We start from the raw sequence: 13,297 nt of genomic DNA on the forward strand, positions 1-13,297 counted from the left end.
GCCAAGAACTTGAGTAGGAGGGCCATTGAAATGACATCAAATAAAAAAAAATTATGTCAATCACTTCTAAAACCTCAAAGCACAAAATAAATGTTACCTATTATTATTTTAAAATATAAACAGCTTTTTAAAATATCGTATGATATTTTAAATATACTCAGGAAGGTGCTACTAGACATCAAGGATTGGTTAGTCCTTGGGATGGGTTTCTTCCTGGTAGAGGAGCCCTAGGACCTAACTCAGTTTAGCTGCTTATAGATCCTAGGCTTAGGGGAGAGATGGAAGAGGCCCAAACTGTAAAAAGACAAAGAAAAGGAGAGGTAGCTGTCTTACAAATGAAGAACATTGGGTCACCCATCTCACTTGGCTAGGCTTGGATTTTTGTTCTACCAGTGTTCTTGGTTGTGGTCATAGAAGGTGGCACTGAGCAGTAGGGCTTATGACTAGACAGCAGACCCATTTCCTGGGAATGTGAGTTGGAAGGGATAAGATATTGAATGGTCCTTGGAGAAAGATATCCTTGTGAGTATTGAAATAGACTGCAGACCTTGAGGGAGGCTATGATCTTTTTTTTTTAATTTTTAGAATTTTATTTTCCAAATTACATGTAAAGGCAAATTTTGACATCAATTTTTTTAATAACTTTGTTTCAACTTCTCTTCCTCCCTCCCTTTCTACCCCCAACCCAAGAACTCAAGCAATTCAATATTAAATATACATGAGTAGTTATGGAAAACAACTCTACATTAGCTAGGTTGTGAGAGAATACAGATAAAAACAAAACTTCAGATTAAGGAATTGTCAAAAATTATGTGTTTTAGTCTGTTTTCAGATACCATCAGTTCTTTCTCTGTAGGTATATTGCAATTTTCATAAGTTCTTCAGAGTTATATTAGATCATTGCCTTGCTGAAAATAACCACCTGCTTCCCAAATTGACAAAGAATTTTCTTCACAATAGCCCAGCAGAGTAGGCACCATACATTTTGACATTGTATTCAATCATCATAACTATTTCCCTCCATCGTATTTCCTTCCAATGATATTTACTCTATTTTTTATCTTATTTTGCCCTATTCCTCCTCAAAAGTGTTTTGCTACTGACTGGCCCCTCCCCCACTCTACCCTCCCTTCATTTACCTTTCCCTCCTTATCCTCTTCCCCTCCTACTTTCCTGTAGGGTTAAATACATTAGTCCTCCCAATTGTGTGTGTGTGTGTGTGTGTGTGTGTGTGTTATTCCCAACTTGAGTCCCTTCTGATGAGGTTAAGGTCTTTGAGCTAAATCTGTGTTCTAAATTTTTCTTCCTCCCTCCTTCCTCAACCCTCCCCATGAAATCAAACAATTCAATATATGTCATACTTGTGCAGTTATCCAGAACATCTTTACCTTTCTTGAAAGTGTTTTGCTTTTTGTAGCTCCCTTCCCCAAACTTCCCTTCCCTCCTTCCCCTCTTCTCCCCTCCCCCCATCTCCTTTCCCTCCCACCTTTCCTCAGGGCAAAAATATATTACTATACCTGCTTGAGTATGTATGTATGTTATTCCCTCTTTGAGCCAATTCTGATGATAGTAAGGTTCACTCACTCCCCCACTCTTTCCCCCTCTTCCCCTCCCCTCCATAAGCTTTTTTCTTGTTCCTTCATGTGAGCTACCTCTCCCCTTCCCCCTACCCCAGTCTATTCCTTCTTCCCCTCAACCCTATTCCAAAGATGTCATCATGGGTTAGCTAGGTGGCACAGTGGACAAAGCACCAGCCCTGGACCCAGGAGGCCCTGAGTCCAAATCCAGCCCCAGACATAAGAGAAGCCACTGTGTTTGCTCCACAAAGAACAAGGAGACACAAAAGATAAATGCTTTACAATTACCATCCCTTCATATTCAGTTCAGACCTGTGTCCTCTGTGTATTCCTTACTGAAAAAGTTCTTATGATTTGGAAGTATTATATTCTCATATATGAATGTAAACAGTTTAACTTTTTAATTTTCCTCATGAAGTCTTTTTCCTGTTTACTTTTTCATGATTCTCCATGGTCGTGTATTTGAAAGTCAAATGTTCTACTCAGTTCAGGTCTTTTCATCACAAATGCCTGAAAGTTCTCTTTTTCATTGAAGTCCCATTTTTTTCCTCTGAAAGATTATACACAGTTTTTGCTGGGTATGTGATTCTTGGCTGTAGTCCCAGTTCCTTTGCCCTCTGGAATATCATATTCCATGCCCTCTGGTCCTTTAATGTAGATGCTGCTAGATCTTGTTTTAGTCTTATTGGAGCTCCACATTATTTGAATTCCTTTTTTTTAGCTGCTTGTAATATTTTCTCCTTGACTTGGGAATTCTGGAATTTGGCTATAATATTCCTGGAGGTTTTCCTTTTGGGATCTCTTTCAGGAGGTGATTGGTGGATTCTTTCAATTTCTATTTTGCTTTCTGCTTCCAGAATATTAGGGCAATTTTCCCTGACAATCTCTTGGAGGATGGTGTCTAAACTCTTGTTTTGGTCATGGTTTTCAGGTAGTCCAATGATTTTCAAATTATCTCTCCTGGATTTATTTTCCAGGTCAGCTGTTTTTCCAAGGAGATATTTCACATTGCCCTCTATTTTTTCATTCAATTGGATTTGCTTTACAGTATCTTAATTTCTCATAAGGTCACTAGCTTCCATTTGTTCAATCCTAATTCTTAGGCAATTATTTTCACCAGACAGCTTTTGTATGTCCTTTTCCATTTGACTTTTCAAACTGTTGACTTTTTCTCATGATTCTCCTGCATTGATTTCATTTCCCTTTCAATTCTTTCCTCCCTCTCTCTACATCTTCTTTCTATCTCTTCCTACTTTCTCTTCAAAGTCCCTTTTGAGAGCTTCTATGGCCTGAGACCAGTTCATATTTTCCTTGGAATCTTTGGATATAGGGGCCCTGAGGTTGATTTCCTCTTTTGAGGGTGCACCTTTATCTTCCTTGTCGCTGAAAAATCTTTCTATAATTCTGAAATTTCTTTGCTTGGTCATCTTTTACTTGACTTTTAGTTCCCCACTGGGGGCTCTGCTTCTTGGCTACACTACTTTGTCCAGCTTCAGAGGGTCCCAGGTGTTTTGGTTTGAGGGAGATCAGGTTTTTCTCTCACCTGGACTGTTCTCTGGTCTGAAGATAACCTCAAGCCAACTTGCTAGTTAACCAGCCAGCAGAGCACTGTTGTTTTTTAGCTTTGATGAGCCTGTGCCCCTCCCCCACCTGTGCCTCCCACCACTCAGGATTTCTTCCTAATTCCCTGAAGGGGTGGGACAGCTGAATTCCTCCCTAGGATGATCAGAAGACTCTGGTACTGCAGCTGATTCAGAAGCTCCTGGGTTAAATTCCTCTGATATGGCATGCCCAGGGTCTCTGTTGGCACAATTGCAGGGTTGGACTTTACTCACAGCCCAACATGGCCCCCTTTCATCTATCTATAGCTGGAAAATCATCTCAGCCCTTATTTCTGTGGGTTTTTCTGCTCCAGAGGTTCTTTTATTGCTGGTTTTGGGGGTAATTGTATCAGGAGTTATGTGCATTTAATGTCTTTCCTTCACCATCTTGGCTCTGACTGGAGGCTGTAATCTTGATATATACCAGTCACATCATGTGTCTGTCTTTACTACTGAGAATACTCTGGACATGGTAAATTTCATTGCTCAGCAAAGACAGCAGCTTCACAGGAGGTATAGAAAAGTCATTATTTGGCAGAGAACAGGTGCCTTCCTTAGAGGGGCAGTGGCAGACCAGGTCACAGGTATGCAGATGGTTAGAACAAAGCTGCCCAAATGAGATGAAAGAAACAATTGTGTCACATTTATTTTCATAGAAGCAAATTCCAATCTTTTCCATATGGGAGAGTTAAAACCTAGACTCCTCCTTCTCTTTGGAAGTGCCATCCATGTACTGCCTCCAAAGTAATAAGGGGTACATGGTCTTGCCCTCTAAACTGATGGTCATATTCCCAGGAATATAGATGGGTTTGGTTCCAGCAATGGAATAGGCATGTGATCACAGCTGGATCTTTTCCATTGTCAGAATTCTCCTATGGAAAAAAAAAAAAAAACACTGATCTTATTCATCTGGAATAGCACCAACACAACCAGAAGCAGCGAGAGAGCAAAGAATCTCATGTTCTCAGAGAATCCACATATCAAATAGAAATCTTAATATACACATTCAGAATTGTAAAAATGAATTGCAACACACTAGGAAAGTATCTCAAAAAACCCATAGGAGATTGTTGGAAAAAAAATAGGTTTAATCCCCTAAAGAAACCATAGACAGATTAATATTTCCTAAACAAAAAGGAAGAAAATTGATAGATATTCTTTGAGAAAATGATATCCAAGTTTTTTTGTTAAAAACCACAAAAATACTATTAGAAAAGGTAGACATCACTTAACCAAGAAATAGTAAAATCTGATGAGATTGAATCTCATTGGATGAATTGGATATGGTTTACCTCCATATGGATTCTATAAAATGACAAATCCAAGAATAGAATCAAAAGGCCATGGTCCTTTTGGGTGAATGAACTCATGCAATAATATGCTGACAAGAACATCTGCCAAATGTCTAAATAATGTGAATTTATTGAAACAGAAGAATTGTGAAAGCAATTAACGACCAGGTCATTGCCAAAAAAAAAATTTCTAAAGGCAATCTTTAAGAGATTCAGACTTATTCAACATAGATTATGTGATGAAATAGTTGACATTGTGCAACACACTCCTGCAAGCTATAACAATTTGACATTTACTGAATGTCTAGAAAAGTATGACATGTTGGCTATAATTATGCCTTAGAAATTTGCAAATATATATATATATATATGTGTGTGTATGTATGTATGTAGAGTAAGCTAACAAATGGCAAATTCACATTCTATAAATAAGGACTACCAAATACTCTGGAGAATTTAGCCAATAAATTGTACTGGACTTTGACCATTATCATAGTTCAAACTCATTCAAAATCACTGAGACATAACTTTGATCCATAGAAGCTTAAGAATAAAGTTGGTTTTTTTGAAATGAATGTTACCGTGAAAAATATCTATGTTCTCCAAGTTAAATGGAATTTTAAAACTTTCAAAATTTAGAAAAATCAAAATAGTATGAAACCATACTATTTTAATAATATTATTAATAATAATGTAATATCTATTTATTAATACTTTTATTATTTATTGATAATGATATGATATTTTAGTGAGGTCCTATCTGCAAGTGGACCTCTACCTAGAATTCTTATGGTGGGTATACAGAGAATTCATTTAAATCTTAATGATTTTATTCATCTACAAAAAAAAGTTATTTTATCCATTTGTATAATAGCCAGAGAACATGAATTATAGAGTTATTATGGCAGGATAGTGATACTGTTTCTATCTGAACCCATTCAAGAAAAGCTGAAAAGAATGAGATAAGAAGATGGGGAAAGGATAAAGAAACCGTAGCAAAATGCAGCATTTGTCTATGCTGGGAAACATCCACTCTTTTGGACTGGCAAGTCCCTACATCATATGCAGAGTCAGCTCTTAGGTGACAGTAGTTCTAGGCACCCTCAGCCTACAGCTCTCTTAAGCACTTGGCAATTGAAACAGAGAATGATTTCCCCAGGGCTGCCTGTGTGAATAAGATGTAGAATTGCTAGTTACAAATCTGCCTGTCATTCAAATCAAAAACTTTCTGTGGCTCCAGGTTGTCTACTGAATAAAGTATAAATTCTGAATCTGTCACTTAAGGCTGAAAACAAGCTGGCTCAAACTAACCTTTCTTGTCCTAACTCATACCCTAGACTATTAGGTATTCTCACATTTATCCTGCTCTCTCTCATTTTTGATGTTTTTCATTACTTTGTCCTCCATATGTGAAATGGAAGTCCTCTATCATCTTCACGTGCTGAAATCTGTATCTTGAAGGAACACTATTTGATGTCCACATGGAACTCTTTTCTTAATTTAAAAGGGTTAAAGAAGTCTTTGCTCCACTCCACAGGTCTCCTTTGCTCTTACCTCATCTTGCTTTGTAGCATTTTCATAAGTATACATTTCTTCTCCCATATTAGGCTGTGAGGTTCTTAAAAATAGGGAGTTATGTCATATCCATCCTTATGACCAGGCCTGAGCACAGTGTCTTGTTCATAAAAAAGCTTAATGTTGTTGAATGAGCAAATGAATGAATGAATGGATTTTTACTTCCTGTGGAGAACCACCTACTGCTGTTCCCTTCAGTGTCCAGCCCTTGTCTCCTATTGGGGGAAAAATGTTTTATTTAGTACAGGGCTGACTTAAACATGGGATTCCCCATGCAAATAATATTTTCAAGGGGTTTTCCCTTAATTTTCCTATTCTGAGGTTAGTGGCTCTATTATTAAAGTGGTTTTTTTCTTCCAGTGACTATTAGCACAGCATTGCAAACTCAGCAATTATGGTGTAATCTCTTGGCACTATAATATCCCTTCCAAGCTCCTTTTTAAGTCATTTCGCCCATTACCCAAATGTGCGTTGTCAGGGTTTCCATGCTTCACTGTGGGTCCCTAGTCATCCGTGATGAACATTTAGCTTAGTGTCCTCTTTTGGCCTTCTTTATATTCTATTCAATCTTGAGGTTAGTCTAACCTTATCCTCTTGAATCTACTCTATTCCTATTACCCACATTGAAATAAATGACTTCCTCTGGTACTTATCTAAAGAGATTAAGGCTTTCTGTTGTGAACTCTTTTCACTCCCCTCTTTAACTGTTTCTTCCTCTTTCCTTCCTATCTCAGAGGACTCTGTATTCATCCCTCTTCCTTCAAAAGACTAATCCCTTTTCTTTCTCCCCTTATCCCATTCCTTTCTCTCATCCTTCAGAATCTTACTCTTATAGAATTGTCATCTCATTTCTCCCAAGCACTTTCAGTTAATGCCTCTCCATTGGCTCCTTCTTATCTGCCTGCAATCTTAAGCCTTCCCCCAAACAGCTTTTCCTTAACCCTTTCATCCCAGTTCTTTCCTTCCTTTTCCTACTAGACTTCTTGAAACAATTCTCTGAACCTGATGTTTCCACTTCATCATTCAGTCTCTTCTCAGCTCCTTACAATCTGGAGTCCATTCCCACTTCTGACTACTCTTGGCCTTTGATTTCTGATATACCAAACCCTCCTGAGTCTTCTTATCTTGTTGCTTCTTTGTTGAATCTATATTCTCTGTTCCTGGACTCCCTCAGCCCATGTGGGTGTTCTCCAAAGTTCTACCCTTGGCCCTCTTCCCTGATCTCTTTTTATGCATACCCTTGTCAATGCCATTTACTCTGGGGGTTACAACTGTTTCCTCCATGTAGATGAATATCAAATCTAGATTTATACTCCTGAGTTTTCTTCCAAATTCCAGTACTGCATATTAAACTGCCTACTGAACAGCTCTTCTTGAAGATCACACACACACACACACACACACACACACACACACACACACACACATATATATATATATATATCCAAAACTGACTCAATTAACTTTTCCCACAAACTTAATCCTAATCCTGTATCTCTCAGGTTGAATTCTTGTAAAATGAGGATAATTTTGGCACCTACCTCACAGAGCTATTGTGAGGTTTAATGAAATAATACATGTAAAGTGCTTTGGAAACCTTAAGGCAATATGCAAATATCACCTAGGAAGAGGAAGAAGAAAAGGAGCATTTTTCTGACTCCAAGTTCATTTTTCATTCTTCCCTCTCCCTTACCTCTCATGTCCAATTGCTTATCAGAGTCTGTCAGTTCTACCCGATGTGGAGGTCAAATATGATGGGAACAAGTATTTATTAAGTGTCTACTATGCACCAAGCTGAGTGCTGGGGATTTAAAAAAAAAGAGGCAAAAGACAGTCTCAAGGAGTTCACAGTCTAATAAAATAGGAGGTTAAGTGACTTGTCCAAGGTCATAATACTATTAAATATCTGAGGCTGTAGTTTAATTCAAGTCTTCCTGACTCTAGACACATTATCCTTTGTATTTGTCCCCCTTCTCTATTTCTACTACTACAACTTTCACTACTCCCTCCCTGCCTTCTGACTCTACTCTGTCTCAGCTCAAATAATCCTTCACACCCCGCCAGATTCATATTTTTCACACATGTATCTGGTTATGTGACCTTTCTTCTCAAAACCCTTCAATGGTTCTCTATTGCCTCCTGAGAAAAGTTCAAACTCAACTTAGCCTGTTATTTAAGGTCTTTTAAATGATGGTCTGATAGCTCTATAGGCTGATCATGACACAGTAATTTAAGTTTCTCATCTGCATTTCCTACACTCCAGCCAAGCTAAATGAAATGTAGGAACACATCCTCTTCCACCCATGCTGCTTTCTTGCTTTTGTGAGTAATTTTCTCTATACCCAAATTGGCCTCCATTACTTTCTCCTTCTTCCCCACCTTCAAATCTAGTGTATCCCTTAAAATCTAGTTAAAATACTACCTATTAAAAGATGACTTCTCTGATTTCCCAGTCAGCGATAATTTCTCTATATGCCTTCCACTCTGTCTTATACTTATCACGTATTATTAAAATTCTTTTCATTCATATAAATAATATCTTTCATCAAGGGAACCCAAAGCACTTTATGCATTTTATTGAATTATGTTTATGTCATATACATCAACTAAATTTTAAGCTCCAGGAAGGCAAGGGTCATGTTTTATCTCAAATTTGTATGCTATCCAGCAGAATAACCTCCATACATTGCCTGCTTCCAGGATGGTCTACCAACACATAGAAGGACTTGAATAACCTTGGGGAAACTGATTGCATTATATAGGATTTAATGCATTCAGAAATATGTGAGAAATGTTGTCAAGCAAGTGAAAACTTTACAGATGTATTTCACTTAATGGTTCATTCATATTTCTTTTACTTGACAAGGAAGGGGAAGGGAAGCTCCCAAGTGTAATTCTTTCCTTTTTGGATACATATTAAGCATTTGTTGTTCTGGTGGTGGTAGTAATGGTGCTGGTGGTGCTGGTGCTGGTAGTGCAGTAATGGGGGTGGGGATGGTAGTAGTGGTTGAGTCCTTTTAGTCACATCTGACTCTTCATGACCCTCTCTGGGGTTTCCTTGGTAAAGATAATGAATAGTCTGCCATTTCCTTTTCCAACTCATTTTACAAAAGAGGAAACTAAGGCAAACAGGGTTAAGGGACCCGCCTAGAGTCACGCAGCTAGTAAGTGTCTGAGTCCAGATATGAAGATGAGTTTGCCTGACTCCAGGTTTGCTGCTCTATCTGATATATCATCTAGTTGCTGTGTATAAAGCACCACAAAGCTTTATTAAATTCCAGGGCCAAGTGGACCATTTTACACTAGCATGGGGTTTACAGGAATGTTAAAAGGGTGTTCTTAAAGAAGAGTATTCAAAGAATACTCTTTGAAGAAAAGTTATCAAAATCTTGCATGTATAACATTTGCTTTGGAACATCAAACATCTTAATGTTTTCATGAAGACTCTTAGACTATCTGAATATTAATTTTCCCATCTGCAAAAAAGAAAAATAAACATCCCTAAGGGAGAATCACCAACTCAATTTAATTCAACAATTTTTAAGTGTTTACCATTGGCTAGGGTCATTGGGCTAGGCCTTATGGGAGATACAAAATTGATCTCTCAAGTTTCTTAAGGCATAGATGATAAGATACAGAAAGTGCTTTGAGCTCACTGGAAGAATAATTAAAAAGAGGAATTTTTCATACCATTAGGTATTTTAATTAGAAACACTAACCTCATCAATTATGTTTTATGTCTTCAAGCAAAAAGACATTGAAGATATTTATCATTTCACTTCATTGGTTAAATTTTCTGTCCTTTCATGAGGATTGAATTAAGGAAGCTACTATATGAGAACTCTACTAATAACTTCAGGGTAACCCCCAGAATCTTTATATTACATTTGCCTGGAAGCTCATGATTGACTTTAGTCAACAAGGGTGAAAAATTTGGCTTGAAACTTTTATGTTCAAGGTGAATTCACGAAGGCCACAAGGGACAATGTTAATTATTTACTTTGAAAATAGAAGAGTAGCAATTAACAAGTGACAAGTTTTTCATTAGGTTCTGGCTATATTCTCATGGTATGTGTCCTTTACTATCATAAATCAAGTATGGTCATTTTTCTAGATGCTTTTGGAAACTAACTCCACAGTGCTGCCTTTCAGGTCGTTCCAGGTGAGCTGTGTAAGGGCATGAGTCTCTTGTCCTGGTTGCAAGCACTATAAAGAAGAGATGGATTCAAGTCCTGGATTCATTTAATATCACCTTATGATTAGGGAAGAATTCTGAGTCTTGGATTTTGGGGGTTTTGTTTTGTTTTGTTTTTGGTGAGGCAATTGGGGTTAAGTGACTTGTCCAGGGTCACAGAGTTAGTGTCAAGTGTCTGAGGTCGGATTTGAACTCAGGTCCTCCTGACTCCAGGTCCGATGCTCTATCCACTGTGCCACCTAGCTGCCCCATCTTGGTTTCTTTATCAGTAAAATCAAGCAAAAATCACAGCACTTGGTTTATATCTGAAAGACATCCCAGAAAAGAGAGAAAGACCTATTTGTACAAAACTATTTCTAGCAGCTTTTTTGTGGTGGCTAAGAATTGGAAATCAAAGGAATGTCCATCAATTGGGGAATGGCTAAACAAACTGTGGTATATGATGGCAATGGAATAATATTGCACTATAAGAAATAACAAGCAGGATGATTTCACAAAGGCCTGGAAATATTTGTATAAATTGATATATAGTGAAGTGAGCAGAAACAAGTGAACATTGTGCACAGAGAAAGCAATATTGTTTGATGAAGAACTGGGAATAACTTAATTATTCTCAGCCATACAATGATTCAAGACAGTCCCAAAAGACTAATGATGAAGCATACTATCCACCTCCAAAGAAAGAACTGATATTGACTGAGCACAGACTGTTATTTTTACTTTCATTTTTTTCTTCTATTCAAGTTTTCTTATACAAAATGACTACTATGGTAATGTTTCACGTAACTGCACATATATAACCTATATTCGATTGCTTACCGCCTCAGGAAGGGAGGAGGGGAGGGAGGGAAGGAGGAATCAAATTTGCAACTCAAAACTTTAAATAAAAATGTTTATTATTAAAAAACAACATTACTCACAATATTGCTTCATCACATCACCACCACCACCATCATCAGAATGACTATGATCTTAAGAATTTTCATTTTGCAACCCTGCTTTTACCCTCTAATCCCTTTTCCAGATCATAGTCTTTCATATGCTTGAAGATATTTCCCCGAAGTCTTTTCTTCCTCTGAATAATCCAACATATGAATGTTCCATTGAAAATATTGTACTTACTAGACACATATCACATGGAGAACAAAGACAAAGGGAAAGGTGCTATATATATACTAAAATATTTTCAGCAGTTTTAGTGGGAACAAACAACAATGAAACTAACAAAGTACCAATCAGCTGGGGAATGGCTTGACAAATCATCACGTATGAATATAAAGGAATATGATTGTATGATAAGGAATGACAAATATGAGGAATTCAATGCAACCTGGGAAGACTTATCTGAGTTAGGAAAGAACAAAGTAAGGAAGACTTTTATAATGATTTATATAATGACCACAAATAATTTAAAGAACAATACTGAAAAACAAAACATTGACCAATATAATAAAGAGTAATAACTTCAAAGAACAGAGAAACATACCTCTCTCTTCTTGATGTAGGACAGGTTGAACTACCGGTATGAAATCAGGCATGTTAAAAGTGGCCAACAAGATGATTTAGTTTCTTAATTGCCCTTGTTGTTTCTTTATTTCAAGGGAGGGTTCTGATGTAGCTTGGAGTAGAAGAGACATTTAAAAATGATGGAGATATATTTAAGATTATAAGTAAAAATGTTTAGAAATGTGATGTTCATAATTGAACTGAATATATCAGATGTATGTAAGTAGGCTGAAGTTCAGTGGAATGATCTACAGATTTCCACATTCTGGACACTACATTTTAATTAAATTAGTTATATATGTTTTAACAGCCACATCAAAATTTTGATTTCCATTAAGCTTATGTTCAATGAACAATACTTAATTCTTGAAATCTTTAAGGTGTGAACAGTCTTTCTTTCCCAGTCTTACATAGCCTTAATTCCTGACCTGCAATTAAAGTACATGGTTCAGCAAACACAATTATTCAAGATGATTATTGTGTTTCTGGATTAACTTGTCCTCTTGCTTGCTTTATCTTTCCTCTTCTCAGTCGGTAGGGCATTTCACAGCATATAGATCCTTCTTAAAAAGAAGAGGAATGGTGAGAGGGAGAGAGAGAGAGAGAGAGAAATTTTAAAAGAGGCTCAAATGAATTTTGGGAATTATCTGCATTTTCCATAACCATCCACTCTTTCTCTCTCCTTTTTTATTATGTATAGAATAATTGTATACTTGGCATGACATTCTTTAATTTGAAAGCTACTTCCTAGGTAGGGCCCAGAGAAATGTGTTAGTGTTACCATGTGGGCATTTTAGTCTTTTGATTTTAATCTCGTAGCTGGATTAAGAAACTTAAAATTTGAACACTTTTAGAGATGTTTCTAAATAAATGCAATGATTTGTAAGTTTCCTCAGGTGTATAATAACTGATGTCTTTGCTGTTGAGTTTTTAGGTAGCAGATTGCTTTTGTGATTATTTTGTTAGGCTCGGGGAGTTCATATCTCTATTTATCACCTTTATGTGTACAATAAGTTGCTGAAATTATTTTAGCCAAAAACAAAAATGAGAACAGTTGTACCAGCATACTCATAAAGTGTTATTATTGATTATGTTTCATTTTCAGGTTTTCAACTTTTATTAGAGATTTGAGTCATGCAATCTCTGAATTTTATTCTCATTTTACAGATGTTCTTTGGCTATATGTTATTTTAGTGATGGAAATGAAACAATGTACTACTGACAATACCCTCAAAGGCTGACCAGTCTCCTCTCTCCTTCACTGCATTGTTTTTTGGAAGAGGAGGGTGTGCATTGCTCTCCTGAAAAAAACAAACAAACACCATTTGTGCCTACTGAGACTCACTATTGCTTGACAAAATCCAGGAAGGAGGAATTACATTAATATTGGAGGCATAATCCAGTTGAACAAATTTTCATTAAATACTTATTAGCAATTTTATTTATTAAGCACCTACTATAAATCACCTGCTTTAGCCTATTCTTTAGGAAGAAATGAAAAGGTATTACATCATTCTTCCTTCACTAGTCACCTGCCTGAGTCTGCTCCCT

Source organism: Dromiciops gliroides, chromosome 2 (assembly GCF_019393635.1).
Source record: "Dromiciops gliroides isolate mDroGli1 chromosome 2, mDroGli1.pri, whole genome shotgun sequence".
Taxonomy (NCBI): Eukaryota; Metazoa; Chordata; class Mammalia; order Microbiotheria; family Microbiotheriidae; genus Dromiciops; species Dromiciops gliroides.